We start from the raw sequence: 19,930 nt of genomic DNA on the forward strand, positions 1-19,930 counted from the left end.
AGTTCAGCTAGTCTTTTATAGTTCTAGCTTTGTACATTTTCACAAACTAGTCTTATTGTCTCTTCTTTATTTTTTCTCTCCCCTGAAGAATATTGAACACAATGGGGAAAAAAAAACCAGACCAGGGGTTCTTAAGCATTTGAGGAAGTCTTCGTCTGTATCCACATTTCTGTTTTGTTGTTTTTACCTAATGAGGTATTTTAAGGTAGTGATGGTAGGTAAATGTATGTAGTACTAGGTGCAATGTAAGCATTTTCTGGATATTTAAAAATTGAGTCTGTTGTCTAAACTGTAGTAGGAGTTAAGTGACCAGACATTCCATTTCAGTTGCATTTTTCTGTTTTTCAGTATCCTGTGTCTTGAAAAAGTTCAAAGCTCTTTGTTTGATGTTAACTTTGTAAGAATGCTTGTGTGAAAATAATTTGACTGAACAGACTCTGGACAACAATTATGAACATTTCTCTTATTTAAAATTTCTTTTACATTTGATAACTTTTATGGTGGCCTCCATAATATTATAATGCTAAATATTTAAATAAACCTGTCATTTGTAATGCCTAAAATCTGTCCTAGGAATTATGGCTTTATAATACACAGGGGATGTAGGCAAGAAAAAATTAGAGTAATTGAAACGTAAATGACCTGTTTCATGAATATACATGTTCTAGGTACAGCTTTCAACACTGACAACATCAAATTAAGGTATGTCTTCATACATGGTTGACCTAATACAGAATGTGGAACATACAATAGCTTCCTGAGTATTTTGCCAACTCTTGTTGGAAATACAGACCAATTCTGACCATCCTACCTATTACTGCAACCTGGGGCACCACCTTCTCCCTTCCCTCAAAACTCCTGTGTCTCCCCTCACCCTAGCTGGACTTTTTTTTTTCACAGCACTTATCACCTTCTACATTAGCACTTAATTCTAAATTCTACGGGAATTTAAACTCGTGAGGGCAAAGATCTTTGTGTACTGAAGTATTTTAGTAAGTTTTGTTCCATTGTTGGTAAAGGGCTAACTTTTAGTATTAACCATGTCTAGTAGAGAGGTTAGTAAAACTTTTCTTCCTCATTCTCCCCTCTCCCTCTCTTTTTCCCTTTCCTTTCTCCCCACAGTTCTGTTGTCTATTGCAGAATGAATCTTACAGTCAGTAAGAAAAAGAAACCAAAAAAACAAACAACAACCCTACCATTTAACTTGGCTTAGAGATAAACATAGGCTTTAAATTACATTTCTTCCTGGTCTCCTGAAGGAGAATCTGGCTTTCTTTTTGGTTTGTATTTGCTTCAGTAACTAATGCATCACTAATGGAGAGAGTTCATTTATAGCGTGTAGATCCTTTGTGGTTGAGGGAATCTTGGGTTGCTTTGATATTAGAGAACTGGGAAGTGATCAGAAAGTTGACATTTTGTTTTAAATGTAATTCTGTCTATAGATAGCTTTATAAACTTGTTTTAGAAAATAACAACAAATACACAGTTTAGTTTGTTTCTTTCCCAGATTTATCTGTGAATTATATTAGGATTTAGGATTGTGAGAAAATGTGAAAACATCTTTTGCAGTAATATTTTAGTTCACATTATAGAATTGACTTTTAATGTCTAATTGTCATTAACCATGTCAGAAAGCTAAAACACAAGCTCGTTTTTTCTTAATTTAAAATATACATAATAACTCTGATTTCTTCTCAGCCACTACTTGGTGAACATTAGCTAGTACTGACAAAATTTACGGCCGATGTTTTTTCTTGCTTCCATTGCTCTGGGCAAGAGGGTTCATTTCTAGGACCACTTTCCTATTTCTATGCCTTCATTGTTCTCTTTCTTCGTTTTGTCTGTTTTTTTTTTTTTTTAATACTTCCCATTGCTATTTTTATAATCTCGTGGTAAGTCATAAAGAGTTTTTTTTTTTACTTAGAACCTAAATTTTTTAATCTTTCAGTACTATACTATTCTTAAACCTTCTGTGCCCTTTTAAGCTATGTAAGCAGTTATACTTAGCTGATATTTATAAGTATTAATTCTGTGCATAAACATCTTTAGAGATTTAATAGGATTGGTGCTCTCTTATTTTTAAATTATAGTTTTTTTTCTTTTTTTTTTTTTTTACAATAAGCCAAAATCTGTGTTCAGACTTGTTGTCAAGCTATCTAATACTTATACCATCCCGGCAGTGTGTAGTAGTAGTGTGTAATAGCCTCTTTTTACAGATGAGGATGTGCTCATGGTTATGTGGGTATGGTGTGAAAGAGCTGAGTTTTTAAACAGAAAGAGTAGAATCTAATCTTTTGTTCTTTGCATTCTACCTCCACTGTCTTCTAAGTGTCTGAAGATGGCAGAGAAATACTGAAATTTTAATACTCTCACTTTTCTGATCAAACTTTCTTATTATATATGGTGCTACATGAGATGATATGTTTGAATGCCTTAGAAAGAAAATTTCCTTCTCATGGAGTGGTCATATAAAGTTTTAGTGGAGAATGCGTCAATAATGTTTTTCATTTGGTCTGTTAATTTATTTGATTTTTCTTTTTTTTTTTTTTTTATCTTTATTTAACCTATAAGCTTTCCGTTCTGTCCTGGGATCAGTAGAATTTTGGATGGTCTTGGGAGTTACTTCAGGGTCAACAAAGTATTGCCTGTTGGCCCTTTTTTTGTGTGTGCGTAATAAAGTTTTATTGGAAACAATAATACCCGTTCACCTATGTATTCTCCCTGGCTGCTTTGCACTATAACAGCATAGTTGAGTAGTTGTGACAGAGACCACGTGGCCTGCAAAACCAAAAGTATTTACTTTTTGGCTGTAGTTTGCCAACCTGTAGACCATTGCATAGCAATAGCTGAAAAGTAAGATGGAACAGTTGTAGTATTCATATAGTCTCAGTGGGTGCCTTATTATAATATTATAATAATATTATATAATATTATTATAATGTGGATGGTGAGCAGGGAGAGGAGTGTTTTGTATTGAAGTAAATAGGCTGAATTACTTAAGGAAGGTGGTCTTCTTTATTTTCATGACGCTGGAGAGAGAGAGTGTGTCCCGATCCCTGTGTTTGTGTGTCCTGAGTGGATCAGACAGACAACCCAGCTTGAATTCCTGATTCAAATGTTCCATTTTAAATTTGGTAAAAAAGTTAAATTGAAAGCAATTTGGCAAATCAGATGACAATTTGGCATTTTTTAGAATGATGAATATGTCACTTATTTTATCATATACTTAGAATGAATTATGTAAAAGACAGGACAGCCCTGATTTCTTAAAGGAGTGTGTTTCTGACAGCCATTTTGATAGAAACATGGTAGTTGTGAGCAATTTGTTTTAACTTAGTGAAGGCACAGTATTTGCTGGTACTGTCTAGATTATACCAATTTTAAAAATATGGAGTCAAAGCAACCGGTTTTTAAGTTTTTTCATGTGAAAATCTGTAAGGAAATACTGTTAGTAAAGACACACAAGAGTGACTCTTTTGAAGCCTTCAGTAGTAGATGGAAATATAACATTCTAAAATTCTGAACCTAACCCACGTAATTTAATGTAAATATATTTTTTCTCCTTCTGCCCAAAGTACTTCAGAATGACAATTTTCATTTTAGTAATTATCTACTGGCATGTTCTTAATTAAAAAACAAAAAAGCACCGGGGCTGGCCTGGTGGCGTAGTGGTTAAGTTTGCATGCTCTACTTGGGTGGCCCGGGGTTCGCAGGTTCGGATCCCTGGTGAGGACGTATGCACTGCTTATCAAGCCATGCTGTGGCGGCGTCCCATATAGAGTAGAGGAGGATGGGCACGGATGTTAGCCTAGGGCCGATCTTCCTCAGCAAAAAGCAAAAAACAAACAAACAAAACAACAAAAAGCATTAAGAAGCTTATCCTTTCCCATTACAAAGTGAACATTGGAGACTTAGTTTTGAAATGTGATTGAGAGGCCCTCTGCTTCGGAGAGGGAGTCAGGTGTGTTCATTGTCACTCTGTGGTCACACTGGTCAGGTGTGTTCATGGTCACTCTTTATTACACTGGTCAGGTGTGTTCATCGTCACTGTGTGGTCACACCAGTCAGATGTGTTCATCGTCACTCTGGTCACACTGGTCAGGTGTGTTCATCGTCACTCTGTGGTCACACCGGTCAAGCGTGTCCATCGTCACTCTGTGGTCACACTGGTCAGGCGTGTTCATCGTCACTCTGGTCACACCGGTCAGGTGTGTTCATCGTCACTCTGTTGTCACACCGGTCAGGTGTGTTCGTTGTCACTCTGGTCACACCGGTCAGGTGTGTTCGTTGTCACTCTGTTGTCACACCGGTCCGGTGTGTTCGTCGTCACTTTGTTGTCACACCAGTCAGGTGTGTTCGTCGTCACTCTGTGGTCACACCAGTCAGGTGTGTTCATTGTCACTCTTGGTTGTCACACTGGTCATGTGTGTTCATTGTCACTCTGTGGGGTCACACTAGACAGAACAACTACCACATTCCAAATATGTTGTAATTTAAAAGTTTTATCAACGCTTAAATTTTTTTGAGTAGTAATGGTATTATATTAACTCACAAAAGACATAGTATCACTGGACTCTACAGTCATAGTAACACAAGCACTGCAGAATATGAGTGGGCAGTTTGTGCACAGCCAAGGGGACAAGTGGGCACTGACATCCAGACCACGCTCTGTCAGCCAAGCCATTTCCCTGGTATGAGACTGCGTCTTCTCAGAGGAAAGGGCTCCCTTTTACTTAATATGTATTATTTAAAAATGATTGCATTTGAATCCTATGCCAGGCACTGTTTAGCACTTTATAAATATTAAGTTATTTGACTCTCCTAACCCTTTATTTTACAGATGAGAAAACTGAGGCCCTGAAAAGTTAAGTAACTCGTCTTAGATCATCTAGCATACTCAGTTTCAGAGCCTGGGAGTCAAGTCCGAGCTGTGTGGCTCCACAGTTCAGGCTCTTAACCCCCTGTACCATAATATCGCTTCTCTTTTTTTCTAATTTGTCTTTTTTTCTAAAGCCACAGAGGCTACTGGTGGCCCTGGTAGCACACTTGAATGCCACGTTGGAAGGAATTGGACAGGGCACACATACAACCCCATATCGTATCTCACTATAATCACTTCTTTGCTGAGTGATAGATCCAGGTTTTGTTTGAATATTTCCGTTGATTTGTGTGACAGTTTTCCACTATATTGAGCAGAAAAAATACCTTTCTATAACTTCTACCTATTACTTACAATTTTGTCACACATAGCTGAGTCTCATTTGGTCTTGATGTGTCTCTTTATCAAAATGTAGGTATCAGCAATGCTCCTTTGTGCTTTTTTTTTGTTAACTCCTCTGTTTTGTGGTCTTTCTGGGTCTCTCTCCATCTAAAATGTCCTCATTATTATTGTCCTTTTCTAAATCATTTTTGGATAGAAGGATTGAGTTGTATCTTTTGTTTCTTATTGTTAATCTTAAAATAAAATTAATAAAATTTTTAATTTACTAGATATAGTATGTTTCCCACCCTAGTTCTGAGAACCACTCACTTTACAATGCTAATATTTGAAAGAATTCATCTCCCTGTACCCCCCCCCCAAATAGATTAATAATTAGAATCCGGCAAGTAAAATTCCGCGTCCTGCCATTTCCTGCCACGTAGTCTAGTGGTTCTCAACCCCCATTGGAGTCACCTGGGGGCGCTTTTAAATGCAACTGATGTGTAGATTCTACCCTAGACCAATTAAATCTTAGCGAGGGACCCATTATCACAGGTGAGAAGCTGGAAAGGTGTTTCGGTAGGACAGAGTTAATCAAAGACCCAGCATCCCTGGCGGAGCTGTTTTCATTTCTGCTGGGAATGTATTTTTCGGCAGAATGATTTTTGCGTTGCCCTCGCCTAGTTAGCTATTGAAATTCTTGGTATCTTGAATCAAATATTCAACCCTTGGGAAGAGTGAGAAACCTAATAAGATCTAGGAATTACGTCAGTTTTTCCTTCTAATTTGTTCCGTGCCAAGGTACCTACCTGTGTGGTCTTAGGCGTATTTGGATTAAGCAAAGTTTGATTGTTTTTTTATCCTATTATTTCTTAGATCCTTATGTTATTCCTACTGCCTCCTGTCACCCTTCTGCTTGTTTCTTCTTCCCAAACTACTTAAAAAAAAAAAGGCTTAGCTGCTGTCAGCTTTGTGTTAAGAAGAAAACAATGTCAGATGTGTCATGTTTCTTAGGCCTCCTAAATTATAAGTTGCACCATTAATTTGGTAACAGTTTTTTGGAAGAGAAAAAGAAATTAGTTACACTTTGTTGATGGACTCCCTCTTTTTTTAAAGTAACTGACAATAATGTGTATTTATCCTTATGTTTTTATATCATCTTTCTAGTATCACAACTAAAGTTCAAGTCTAAGCCTTTTCTCATGTTCAAATTCTTTGTCACTGAGAGTTAGTGAAACTTTGGATGGGTAGAGATATTAGTGCCTGAAAAATAAATTTGACTTTTGATAACACTTGAAACTGCCCAAACCTAACTTTAATTTTAAAAACTCCGTGGCGTAGTATAGAGTTTGTGGTTTTTATTGTCTTTTATTGCGTTGCTTACTCTCTGACAGGCAGATTTCAGGGTCCTTGATAGCTTTTTGTCTTATTCTTGTACAATAGTTTTTTTTGTATAAATCTAATATAAAATTCAACCACATGTGATGCTATCAATAAAACTCACTCAACTGAAGTAATAATAGGATGATTAGACACCAGTGCGTGTTTAAATTGTTCTTTGTGTGGGTTTGCAGTCTTGAGTATATCTTATTTTTATAAAATTGGAATCATAATATACAACTTTCGAAGCCATTTTTCCTTAGTCACTTAAATAACATAGGGAAGTGAAAATCATAACCAGTGATGGCAAAGCTGTGTTGGGTCTGACTGCTCTGCTTTTGAGTTTCATCTTGGGGTCACTGTTTTTAAGATATCCCTTGTGTTACAGCTCCTTCTCCTTTTCCACTCACCCCATCTTCTGGCTGTCTAAAATATTCTGTGTATGATTCCATGGGAAATGAGAATGGGGGGAGGAGAGCACAGGATATAATGCTTTAGAGGCTTTGATGAATGTGCAGTATGTTATTAGAGATTGCCATGTAGAAGGAGGCAGCTAATAGTCTTTTGTGAAATGGATCAAATTCAGTTCAAACTCTTTGATTTACAAATACATTCCTTTTTTAATTGTTCCTGTTGGAGGTAATCACTCTTTGTTTATTGTGGTTTCAATCATGTGCTAAGCAATTTACTTTAGACTTTATGTGTGACTTTTCTTTTGCCCAGAAATTCATTTAATAAAAATCTTTCTAAACAGATTAATTATGGTAGGATTGTTATGTTTTTCTCTTAATTCTTGGGATGATTTTTCCAAATTTAAAAAATTCGCTTGCAGGGCTGGCCTGTAGGCGTAGTGGTTAAGTTCACATGCTCCGCTTTGGCAGCCTGGGGTTCGCAGGTTCTGATCCCCGGTGTGGACTGACTTACACGCTGCTTATCAAGCCATGCTGTGGCAGGCGTCCCGTATTAAATAGAGGAAGGTGGGCACAAATGTTAGCTTAGGGCCAGTCTTCCTCAGCCAAAAAGAAGAGGATTGGCAACAGATGTTAGCTCAGGGCTAATATTCCTCACAAAAAAAGAAATTCACTTGTAACTTCTGTTTCTTAAAGATACCGGGTACATTTTCTTGAATTTGTTACTAGCCACTAGGTTCGAGATTAGATTATGTTGCTGCTTTAAATTATAAGCAAATTTTCGTTTTGTTGGTATCTTTTCCTAAGGAAAGGGCCCATAATCCATTAGCTTTTCAAAGAGATCTATAAACCAAATAAATTTACTTCTAGAGACTGCAGGGTAGTAATTTTGAAGATCAATCAAAATACGCTATTGTACTGTTTATAGGATTTTTGCATCTTAAAGAAAAATCCTCTTAATTATGTGTAGGCGGTAGATTTTAAATGTCTCCTGAGTCAGCGATGTCTGTTTCTATACTGAAAGCCTATTCTAAAATTAATATTTCATTTATTTTAGGAAAAATGTTCTGAAATATAGATTCTAAAAACAAAGCTTTTTGTTTGGAGACAAAACCAAAGCCTATAGACATTTATTTCATCACAAGAAGTAAAGCAAGTAGGTTTAGTTTATGCAGTACACAAAGTAATTGATAGTTTAATGCTAATTTTATAACATGATTGATCACATGCTCTTGAGTTTTTTCAATGGCAAAATATCAACCTTTATTGACCACTTTCTGGAAGTGGTGCTAAAATTATTGGTATAACCAGGCTCTCCTAAACATTTTTAAAATAAAAATCTGTTGAGTTCTTCCTTACCAGTGTGATTTATTAGTGCTGTAATTCAGTTTCTACTGTTTTATTTTCAAATATGTATGTACCTATTCCTACTACACATATAGATATTATAACATTTTATCAGCATATATGTCTTAAGAACTGTATGTTCAAGGCACTGTTCTTAGTTCTGTGGTATGACAGCAAGATAAATAAATCAGTCCCTGGTTTTGAGAAGTCTGATGGGGGAGGGGCATAAGAGAATAAGGCACTACACACTTGTTCTAAGGGAGGCTCATATTTCTCTCTTCATATAATGGGGTGAATAATCAAGGGAGGAAGCTGATTTGGGCCGAACCTTGAAAGAAGAGGTAGGCTAGGTTTGTGGGCAGAGAACCATAGAAGGACATTTCTGGCAGAAGAATGAGCAATATCATGGCAGCCAAAGAGTGCAGAGAACAGAGAGGCAGGGTGATGTGCTGTGGTGAGAGTGGAGGATGTTGAGCAAGTGCGATAACAAGGCAGTTGTAAAAGATACACATGATTTTGTTTTTTGGACAACTTGAATTACGTTAGTACAAACAGTTTTAATATACATTCTGTCAGATTATCTTAAATATGCCTTAGATTTTTGTAATTCTTTTGTAGAATAATTATATCTTTTAAAATTCAGATATTCATTTTATAAGCTGAAAACTTGTGTGGTATGCTTTATAAATGCACTGCACAGTGGCCAGGGCATAGGTAAATGAGTTGACTAGGAAAACATCTAATACAGAAACCAAAATATGGCCCTGCATATATGCTTTTTAAGAAATTCCTTGGTTTTTCAGATTGTATCTGTGCAAATGGACATACCTGTTGACAAACCATTTTCCACAGATTTATTTATCCTTTAGATCCTAGAGGCAAATATTTAATCACTTTAATATTTATTAAATCACTATTGTCACCTTTTCCCTTAAGGAGCTATAGTCTAATAGGAAAAGCTAAATGAATGAATGAAGAAAACAAAAGTAGAGAAAACATAATTAGAGAAAATTGAGATTAGAGATATCTGCGAGTGATGAAAGAAAGACTCACTGACCACAGAAGAGAAGAGAACCAGAGAGAGGAGAAAAAAGAAAGACTAGCAACTGGAATGATTTAATGTAGTATTTTCCAGAGGTAGATGCGTGTGAGTTAGTGTTGTGTATGTACACACCCCAGTAGTGAAAACAAGTATCCAGTGGGATACAGTGCTCTATTAGTCTATTTATGTTCATTTTAGATTAAAAAAATTAAACATTATTAATATTTAATATAGGGTTCAAATTTGCACCCTCATTTGGCCCTGATGTCAGAGTCCTGTATAACATGGTACATAATGGTATTCAGAAGAGTGGGAGTTCCACAAAGCAGCAGTGGCACTCCTATCCACTTGTCCATTTCTGGGAATTGCCGTGTATTTAAGCTTATTACCGTTAAGTTTACTTGTGTTTGATTATGTAGATTTATGGATTACATAATCTAGTTTTAACCAAACCCCACAAAACAGACTCATAACTTCAAGATTTCTGCAAGGAAATAGAATATAAGAAACATGAATAAGAAGAGGAAATAACAAAATGGTGGAGCTGATACTTCAGCTACTAGAATGAGCTTTTCACCTGCCATGATCTTATAATTTTAGAAGATGGCTAAAAAAATTAGAGATTATCCAGCAAGATAGTTGACATATAGGCATACGTTCGTTATTGTTACTGGTGAGCCTTGCTCTAAGAGTAAATTGTACCTTGAGATATTAGTTAATAGTGATATAAAACCATCATGATTAAGAAGACATATAAAAGTCAAGGATTTAGAATGTTGCAAACAAGATTGTAGCACTGTAAATAATTAAATTATTTTTCTTTGTTTTTTACTTTGGTTTTATGTGTTTTAAAATCTACATAATTCAGTAGCAAATGTTAATTATTTGTAAATAAATAGAGTGAAAGTATGCCAGAACTTTTCTCTGTTAAGGGTGCTCTGGCCGATTTTTGGATAACAAATAGCCCTATGTAGCTTATAGCTCAAAAATTCCTGAGGACTTTATAGTAAAATAATTGATGTTCGTAACAAATGATCCTGAGGTGAACAGAACCTAGCAGTCATCTAGTTGTTCTTTGGACTCAGTCACGATGTCTATAGAATCTTTCCCCAATAGGTGATAGAAAGGATCCGCCAACCAGCTTACAAGTGACTTGTGCCAAAAAGCTTTGGGACTCAGTCCCGTGTCTTGAAGCACCAGAGGCTAGTGGGATATTGTTTGTTGATGTAACCATCTATAATTTCAGTGTGTGGCACATTTAATAAATGTCTCCTTATAACTTAACTACCTGAAAGTTATATCGTAGCACTAAGCTGTTTAGTATGGCCGTGGAATTGGCCATCAGTGCCAATCAGAGTTCCAGTCAATTAAAGGCAATAAAATCAGAGGGGAGCAAACTTGAAGGGATTAAATTCTTTCTGCAGTTATTCAGTGTATTTGCTTAGTTACCTTTTCAGTGTTCACTGACTTAATTCACTTGTTTGGTGTATGAGGTGAAGCTCCTCCCTTCCTTTCTGTGTCATCAGTGTGTACTGTCACAGAAGATTGTGCTCTGTTCTAGCACGTGGTGGAACCTGCGCTGGTCATGGTTCTACCTGAGGGTCACCCCTCTGACAGAGTGTGTGAAAAACAACTTGTGTATTTACACAAAAGGTTCGTGGAAAATAGTGTGCTGTGACTTTGCAATGGAGAAGACTGGGTAAACTGTAAAATGTAAACGCTGGAGGTTAAAGTTTAATAAGTTTTGGGGCCAGCCCGGTGGCGCAAGCGGTTAAGTGCGTGCGCTCCGCTGCGGCAGCCCAGGGTTCGCCGGTTCGGATCCCGGGCGTGCACCGACGAACCGCTTGTCATGCCATGCTGTGGCGGCGTCCCAGATAAAGTGGAGGAAGATGGGCACGGATGTTTGCCCAGGGCCAGTCTTCCTCAGCAAAAAGAGGAGGATTGGCAGATGTTAGCTCAGGGCTAATCTTCCTCACACACACAAAAAAAGTTTAATAAGTTTTGATTGAAATTGTTTCAAAACCAGTCATGTATTTCTCTTGATTATTAAACAGAATATATAGGATATAAATTTATACCATTGTTTATGGCTCATGATCATAGGTTGTGAACATACTATTCTGGACCTTACTGCAGTGATATTTGCACTGAGTTGAGTTGAATAGGGTGCGTACACCTTATGTGCAAATTCATCTCTTTGAGTCTCATTTTGCTCTTTGTGTCAACCTTTTAGGAATGTTGTAAAGATTCAGTGCCTGCCACATATTGTACACTCAAGTTGCTGCTGTTGTTTATGATAACAGTTACTTAGGGGGAGAAAGATGTTCGCTGGTGGGGATCTTAAAGACAAATGAAAAGCATTTCATACATGTAAAATTTGGTATGGGAAATCTTTTAAACTGAGCTTGTCTTAGGGCACACTGAATATTTTACTTTCCTTTTTCTCAGCATCAGCAACTTGTGATTGGTGGTACCGGATACTCAGTTGCACATCCCTACATCAATGCACTGCCAATGGTAAGAATTCCTCCCACTCCGAATCTCAGAGTGTTTTAATTGTTCTTTTTATATTCTCTTATTTTTAAGAAACCATTAAGACTTTTGAAAGTTTATCATAATTTGACAAAATACATGTGTTCCCAAGGTGTAAAGAAATTAAAAAAAAAATGTAATTTAAGATACTTAAAATTTTTGATTATTTAGTCAAAAAAAGGCAAACTCTTACTTGGAAGATTTCCATCTAGATTTTATAACCTTTTGGCTATGGCTATCAGGATGAAAAGTATTATTATATAGTGATGGTCTTGTATTTTAAAAAGTTGACTGTATTTTGTGAATAGAATTTTCTTGTTAAACTTCAGTTATAGCAGCATTAATAGCTTTTGTGTTTTTGTCCATCATCTTACTAAAATAGTCTGTTTTTGCATATTGCATTTATCCTAATATTTATAGTTAATGGGCATTGAAAATGGCTAAAATTCTGCCTGTTTTTAGTTAGTGAATAGTTTTCAGGAGAGCCATTCTTACCTATTTAAACAGAAGCCTTTCTCTGTGGAGTAAATCTGTCAACTGTGTTCTGCACTGGAAAGACCACTGCACTCTGTAGAGTTGGCGTTTGCTCTTTCCTGAATATGTCTTGGATTACTTTTGACAAGTACTCTTGTAAAATTAGATGATAGAACTGGACTAAATTTCTAAAGTCTATTCTAATTGTAGGCTAAGTGATCTCGTCACTGTCAAGAAGGATCATTCTGATTCTAATTTATAAAAAGTAGTTCCTTACCTAAATGGTATTGCTGTGTATTTTGGGTATCAATAAATAGCAGAGAATGAATTTTTACTTTTTGGGTTTTTTTTTAATTAATGACTTAACAAAAATACCTTTTATTTCAAAATATTTTCTATAGTGCATTATCAAAAACCTTAATTATTTTTACTTCATCAAATTTTTATTTTAAACATTAAATCAGGTAGCTATAGAAACAGATGAAGGTTTATAGTATTTGGTGGGAAATGATAGACACATCAGTCTGAGATAAAAAATACTACAAATTAACTAGACCCGGGATAAGTGGATAAGTTATCTGTGAAAATATTCCTAGGAAATGATTTATTTTAAAGATGGACTTGCCAGTATGTTGATAATGGGAAGATTTACTTTAACTCTCTTCTAAATTCTTATTGGGGAAGAAAAATGACCTCACCATCGCCCCCACCCCCCACCCCTCCCTTTTCCCTCTCTTTTGTCCTTCTCGGTGTCTCTCTCAGCAGTTAATGGAGAATGTTGGGGGAAAATAAGAATTTTTTTCCGGGCTTTACCCAGCACAGAGGATGACATGATTCTTCATTAGTTGATGAAATACTTGCTGGGTTCTGTAGGGTGCTTGGGTGATTCATTAACCGTCCTTAGATCTCATATTTCCTCTGGAGCACTACAGAGTTTCTCATGTGAGAAGCAGCTCCATGGTAAATTAGCTTCGGCATTTGGAGTATCTGCCATTGGCTTTTCGTTTGAAGTTTTGAAACCCGTTAGTTTTCTTGGTTGTTGGAGTCTTACCTGTTTGTGGCGTCTCCCCTGAGAGTCAGCTGCAGAGGCCTGTTGGGCGTCTGAGTTGCAAGTGCTGTCTACTGGCTCTCTCTTCTAAGTGCCTGTCCTCAGTGAATGTGTAGGTGCCACCCACGCAGATTGTCTGTTGTTTTGTTTTGTTTGTGGAACAGCTCGTAGACTGTACGGTAAATCAGATTCTCTCAAACGCATTTGCCAATTTTGTTGAAAATCCCTGAAATCATTTTTAAGTCATGATCACAGACATTTATGTTCATTTATGGTTGTTAGTTATATATATGTGTTAGTGTTGGAAATGAAGAAGGCCAAGATTACAACCAACTTGCTTGTAGTCTAGCAGAGGATGCTGAAGCCATTTCTACATGTTTGCATGATGCGCTAGTAAATTTATAGGTATTGGTTCAAAATGGTGGTTTTGCCATGAACCTGAGAAATGCCATAGCATTCCTAGTTAAACCTGTGCTATGTAGTATCTCATATTTTTTTCTCTGAAAATGCCATAAAGGAATGCTTTGTGGGAACGTATACAGTTACCTCTACCACACCCACCCATCCTCAACTTTGTTCTTGGTATAATAACCATGAGGGATTCATAATATTCTTTTTTGCCTCACTCTTCACTTGCCTAGGTACAACTTATTTTAACTCTAATTGCATCTTAAATCATTGTGATTTACAGCTACTTTCCTAAACAAATGTTTCCTAGTACTTTCTGTAATTGTCTCATTGCATTAATAGACCCCATTAGCCAACAGGTGTATATTATTATTTTAAATTTCTATTGTGAAAAATTTCAAACATACACTTAAGTAGAGAGACTAGCATAATGAACGCTCACCCAGCTGCAACAGTCACCAGTCGTGTTTCATCTTTACCTGCCTTGTTCCCATGTCTCATCCCACCCCCAACCCTTGATTTTTTTGGAGCCGATACATGTATCACTTGATTTCATTCATAAATATTTCAGTATGTATCTATAAAAGATATGGACTATTTAAAAATATATACCACAATACCATTATCACACTTTAAAAATTGACAGTCGTTTTTTTATTTGAAAATATACTTTAAAAAATTGTAGTAAAAAACACATAATATAAAATTTACCCTCTTAACCATTTTTAAGTGTACAGTTAGTATACCTAAGGGTAGCCTTAACTATATTCACATTGTTGTACAACAGATCTCTAGAACTTTTTCAGCTTGCAAAACTGAAGCCCATTGAACAAAAACCTCCCGTGTCTCCCTCTCCCCGTCTGCTGACAACCACCGTTATACTTGTTGTTTCTGAGTTTGACAACTTTAGATGCCTTATATAAGTGGAATCATACAGTAGTTGTCTTTTGTGCCTGGCGTATTTAACTTAGCGTAATGTCCTCTAGGTTCATCCATGTTGTAGCATGTGACAGAATTTCCTTCTTTTTAAAGGCTGAATGATATTTTCTGTATTCATCTGTCAATGGACATTTGGCTTGCTTCCACCTTTGGCTGTTATGAATAATGCTGTGATGAACGTGGGTGTGCAAATATCTCCTCAAGATCAATTCTTTTGGATATGTACCCAGAAGTGACCTTGCTGGATCACATGGTAATTCTAGTTTTAATTTTTGAGGAACCTCCGTACTGTTAGCCAAAGTGGCTGCACCATTTTATATTCCCAACCAAAGTGCACAAGGGTTTTTTGATTTCTCTGCGTTTTTAGCAACACTTGTTATTTTCTGTGTTTTTGGTTTTTTTTTTTTTTTTTTTTTACATAGTGGGCATCCTAATGGATGTGAGGTGATGATGATAATTTCTTAATATCGTCAAATATCCATTTAGTTTGTTTTCCTCATCTGCTCATAAATAATGTTTTTACAGAATCACAACAATTCATACATTGCATTTGGTTGCTATGTACATCTTATGCTTCTACCTCTTTATTTATTATTTTTTTTCCCTTTTATTTGTCCTGTAAGGTTTCCTCATTCTGTATTTTGTTAATTTCATCCCTGTAGTAACATACCTCTCTCTCCTTTGTATTTTTTTGTAAACTGGTAGTTATATCTAAAAACTTAATCTAATGCGCGTTTTGTGTTTGTTTTGCTTTGTTTTGAGGGGGTTAGGGTGGCAGAATATTTCATAAGGTGGTGCTAAGAACTTCCATGAACAGGTGTGTAATATTTAGGTGTTTCTGTTTGTGATATTAGGGGACCAGTGATGATCATTGCCTAGATCCTTTATTTCCATAAGAGTGTACAGAATGTTGATATCCTAATTATATCAAGCCTTTATTTATTATCTGTAATATTTCTATAAAGAGAAATTTTCTTCATCAGGCATTTGGCACAGTTTGCACCAGAAAGGCATACTGAATACTTGATTCTTTCCTTTATTTACCACTTTTCACAAGTACTGAGTTGTTTCCTAGAGTCCTGGAAAAGTGGACCAATGAGAATTTTTTTTTTTTCCCAGGGTCGTGAGCTTGTGGATTTAAATATTTGATATGTTTGTTGCATTGTAGTTTTTATTCTTATGGATGCTCAAATTATCGTGGCCGGAGGAGCCTAAGTTGACTTCTGAGTCTTCTTGACACAACTGTAGTAGTCTTTGATAGCTTCCTTGCTTTCTGACGTAACAAGATGTTCCTAAGCTCTTCTTGTACGTGTTCGTCCTTAGTCCTCAAATCAGCTGTCTCCAAGAAGTCATGGTTCCTTTTAGTGAAAAGTAGTATTTAGAGCCACAATCTAAGTGCTAAGGGTATTTATTGTTTCTGGGTGGGGGAAGCAATGTATGTCTATGATATTTCTGATACAAATTTAGGATTTTATTTTTTTAAATTTAAGTTCTTTGATTTCAATATTTCCATCTTTTCTTATGCTAAAACATCTCTTAATGTTATTTACATAAACTTGTTCCCTTTATATATTTATATTATATAATATTATATCATATATTATTTAATATATAAATATATAAAGATATAAAATATAGAACACAGTATATGAATGAAATATGTAAGGTAAATATGTAAATATAAAATAAATTTAAAATTGTTATACATAATATAATTTTTATATCTATATATATTTATAAATATATATACCAGTATGATTACGTACCACCAGTATGATTATTGACAACTGCTTTTTTTGTTCCATGTCCCCCTGGGTTTACATTCAAAGTATTATGTTTTAAAGTGCTTGAAGTAAATCCACTTGTCTGATTTTCCCATCAACTTGATATATAGTTGGGTCCATTTGTTTCATTTTATTTTTAGTGTTTAAACTTTTTGATTTAGTTTTGTTTTATATATATAAAATTTATATTACTTCAAAATGAGGTACATTCTTACTTTCTTCCTCTCCTTATAGATAACTAGGTTTAACTTGGTTGCTATTTTTAAAGATATAAGCAAACCTATGTATATACTTACCATACTGGAGATCACCTATAGCAGTGTATAGAGTTAGTCCGCATTCCTTTTAACAGCTGCGTGGTAGTCCATTACATGCATGTACCATAGCTGGTTCAAGAGGGAGAGTTTTAGGTGGTTCAAGAGGAGAGTTTTAGTTTTACATAAATGTGCATGTAATATTGAAGCAGTTCATCAAATTCCCTTTTGTAGGCATCATGCTGTCTTATATTCCTTACAGCAATGTATGAGGGTGCCTGTTTTCCCACTTGCAAACAGTGTATAGTTAGAACTTTTTGGAGATATATATATTTAATCTAAGTGAGAAATGGTATCTCACTATGGTTCTAATTTGCATCTTTTCGTATGTTTTAGAACTATTTGTATGTCTTTTTCTTTGAACTATTCCAAAGATAGATTTTTATGTTCAAGAAAATCTATCAACTTTGTTGACCAATCCTTCAGTCCTGTTATCTCCTGTTCTGATTCTGTAGTCATCCCACAACTTCTAAAAATTAATTTGGTTTAACAACAAGATTTCCCTGCTAAGAAAAGAACTATGCTGACCAGTTGTCTTAGGTTAGATTTTCATGGAATCAGACCGTTGATTGTAACCATTTTATTTGAAAGGTGAGCCCAGAACGTTCCCGTGGCAGGGAGTGGAGAAGTAAGAAAAGGAGGATAAGGAGGCCAGGTTACTGCTGTGGGCCATTGGGGCTCAAATCACGTGGGGACCTCTGGGAGACAGTATAGAACATGCCCCTGAATTGTTCTGCTCAAGGGGCAAGAAAGGTGGGGTAATTTGTCTACCAACTCCCATTCCTTGCTGGTGGAGTTATGCTTTGGGAAGAGCAGGGCATCATCAGCACCTCCTCCCTGACCTAACCTGTGGCCAGAGATGGCCCTCAGGTGTTTGCAATAAAAAGGTGCCTAGCTTCTAAGGAAAGTTGAGTGATGAGGGGATGTGGGCTGGGCACTGCCAGCCTCTGTTGCATCAGTGAATATTCCCAGTCTACTGGCAGTTAGGTTTCTCAGAGTAAATTGGTAAATCATTCTTCTCATTCATAAATTGCTCTGGTGCATTTCGTTAACATCTCTTCTCCCAGAACTTGGTTATCCTAAGAGAACTGATATAAGTAAGTTATGGCTTGCTAGACTGAGGATCAGACCGGAAAGAGTTGTGACCCTACCGAGAGGTAGCTCCCGAAAAGTGGTGTGGTGCATGTTGAGGAGCCAGTGAGCTGTACCCACTCACTCTCCACTTCTTAAGCATAACATCTGTAAATTCTGTTCACTGTAGGAAAATTCATTGTCATCATTTATTATCTATCTTTCACAATCACATGATTTTGGGGTGGTATTATTAAATGTGAAGAATGAATGGCATTGCCATATAGACAGCATTGTTTCTTTTGATTGAGAATTTATGCTTCTGGAGAACTAATTTTTAAATCAATAGTAAAAGGGTTACACTGAAAAACTTTTAGTCTTCAGAAGTTTTTTTTCCTTAATGACTGGACCTAAAAACAGCTACAGGCCGAATTTCTTCCAGAGGAGTCTATGCCTTTGCATGTATCTGAGCAAGTGTCTCTTTGAAAATGTATGGTTTATCTTTTATTAAAAACAAAACAGACAATAAACTCAAAAAAGCAGAGCACATACACATTAGAGTTGTATTTAACTGATCCCCTGTATCTTTACCATTGGGTGATTGTTATGTGATGTGAAGCTGATAAAAGAACCTGAGAGATTGTAGTATCATTTGAAAGGCAGAGAAAGTTTGGCTTCTTACATGGGTTTAATCCTTAAATTACATGTAATAGTAGAACTTGTTAGGGTGAGTTCGTATTGTTATTTAAAAGTTGATCTTCATGCTTCAAATAATTTTGGTGCCTTTTCTACAGGTTCTTAGTCTAGGTCCCCTGTGCAGTCAGAAATAAAATGTAGCTCTCTTCTTATCTCAAAGAACCCGGAATAGAGTGAGAGCAAGAACTTATACCCACATAGAGAAATAGATGTTTAGTGAAATAATGTTAAAACAAAAAATTTCCTATCACTGATTATTTTCTGGCTTAATTTTTAAGTTTTTCCAACTTTTCAAACTGTCCGTGCTGTGTTAAATTCAGTCTTATTAGGTTCTGACACATTTAAGGTTGTGCTACGTGATCTAATATTAGCAATATAGCCATAAAGTTTGAAACTATAGGCCATTATATATTTTGTGTGTGTATTAAAGCCATTTGGAGTCTCTTTATGTTTTTTTCACTTTTCCTTCCTTTCATCAATCCATCCATCTTTCCAAGGGATAATGTTGCATATTTTTTTGTTATTTATTTTTTTATTTTTTTCTCCAAAGAGAAATTAACATAACATACTAAAGTTTGGTATATAAAAGACAGGAATTTTTAGTTTTAACAGGTACTGTTTGCTTCTTCACATTCTGTCCTTTTTAAGCCAGTTAATTTCAGTCATATTATTTGATTTTTCCCCTGGTTCATTGGAACAGAGATCCTTCACGATGCCTATTTTCTCTGCTTCCCTGTAGTTACTATTTTCTCCTGTAAGGAGGATCTTTAAAAAAAAATGCTAACGGGCCGGCCCCGTGGCTTAGCGGTTAAGTGTGCGCGCTCTGCTACTGGCGGCCCGGGTTCGGATCCCGGGTGCGCACCGACACTGCTTCTCCGGCCATGCTGAGGCCATGTCCCACATAGAGCAACTAGAAGGATGTGCAGCTATGACGTACAACTATCTGCTGGGGCTTTGGGGGAAAAATTAAAAAAAAAAAAAACTCTAACGTTCTTATTTCACTATCTTCTATATATATAAAGGACCGTCTGATTTGACATTCATTTCCAATCAAATGTTTAATGGGATCATTTTAAGTTCATTATAATCTGATACTTAAAAAATGACTTAGGGCATAAGGGTTTATGATTTAGAACAGATTACATAGAAATATTTTAAATGTATAGGAGATAGCAAAAGACGTTTTGATTAATTTATAAATTTTTTGATAAATAAAAATCAGACCAAAAATGGAAGGATGAGTGAATGTTCTGTGATAGAGAGTAGATATCTTATTTAAATGTCT

General features: G+C 36.0%; 1 protein-coding gene across 5 annotated transcripts in view; it reads left to right on the plus strand.

Moving 5' to 3' along the window:
- The window catches only part of TBL1XR1 (TBL1X/Y related 1), a 182,660-nt gene that overhangs the window by 74,340 nt on the left and 88,390 nt on the right, over positions 1-19,930 (plus strand). For 3 of the 5 annotated variants that reach the window (XM_058556322.1, XM_058556321.1, XM_058556317.1), the window contains exon 2: positions 11,828-11,896. The exons of 1 other annotated variant lie outside the window; for it this stretch is intronic. The gene's annotated coding sequence lies outside the window, so the exon portion shown is untranslated. Of the gene's footprint in view, positions 1-11,827; positions 11,897-14,873; positions 15,034-19,930 lie in introns of those variants that run through there. One more of the 5 variants, XM_058556319.1, reaches the window with a different exon arrangement.

This window comes from Diceros bicornis, chromosome 15 (genome assembly GCF_020826845.1).
Source record: "Diceros bicornis minor isolate mBicDic1 chromosome 15, mDicBic1.mat.cur, whole genome shotgun sequence".
Lineage (NCBI taxonomy): Eukaryota > Metazoa > Chordata > Mammalia > Perissodactyla > Rhinocerotidae > Diceros > Diceros bicornis.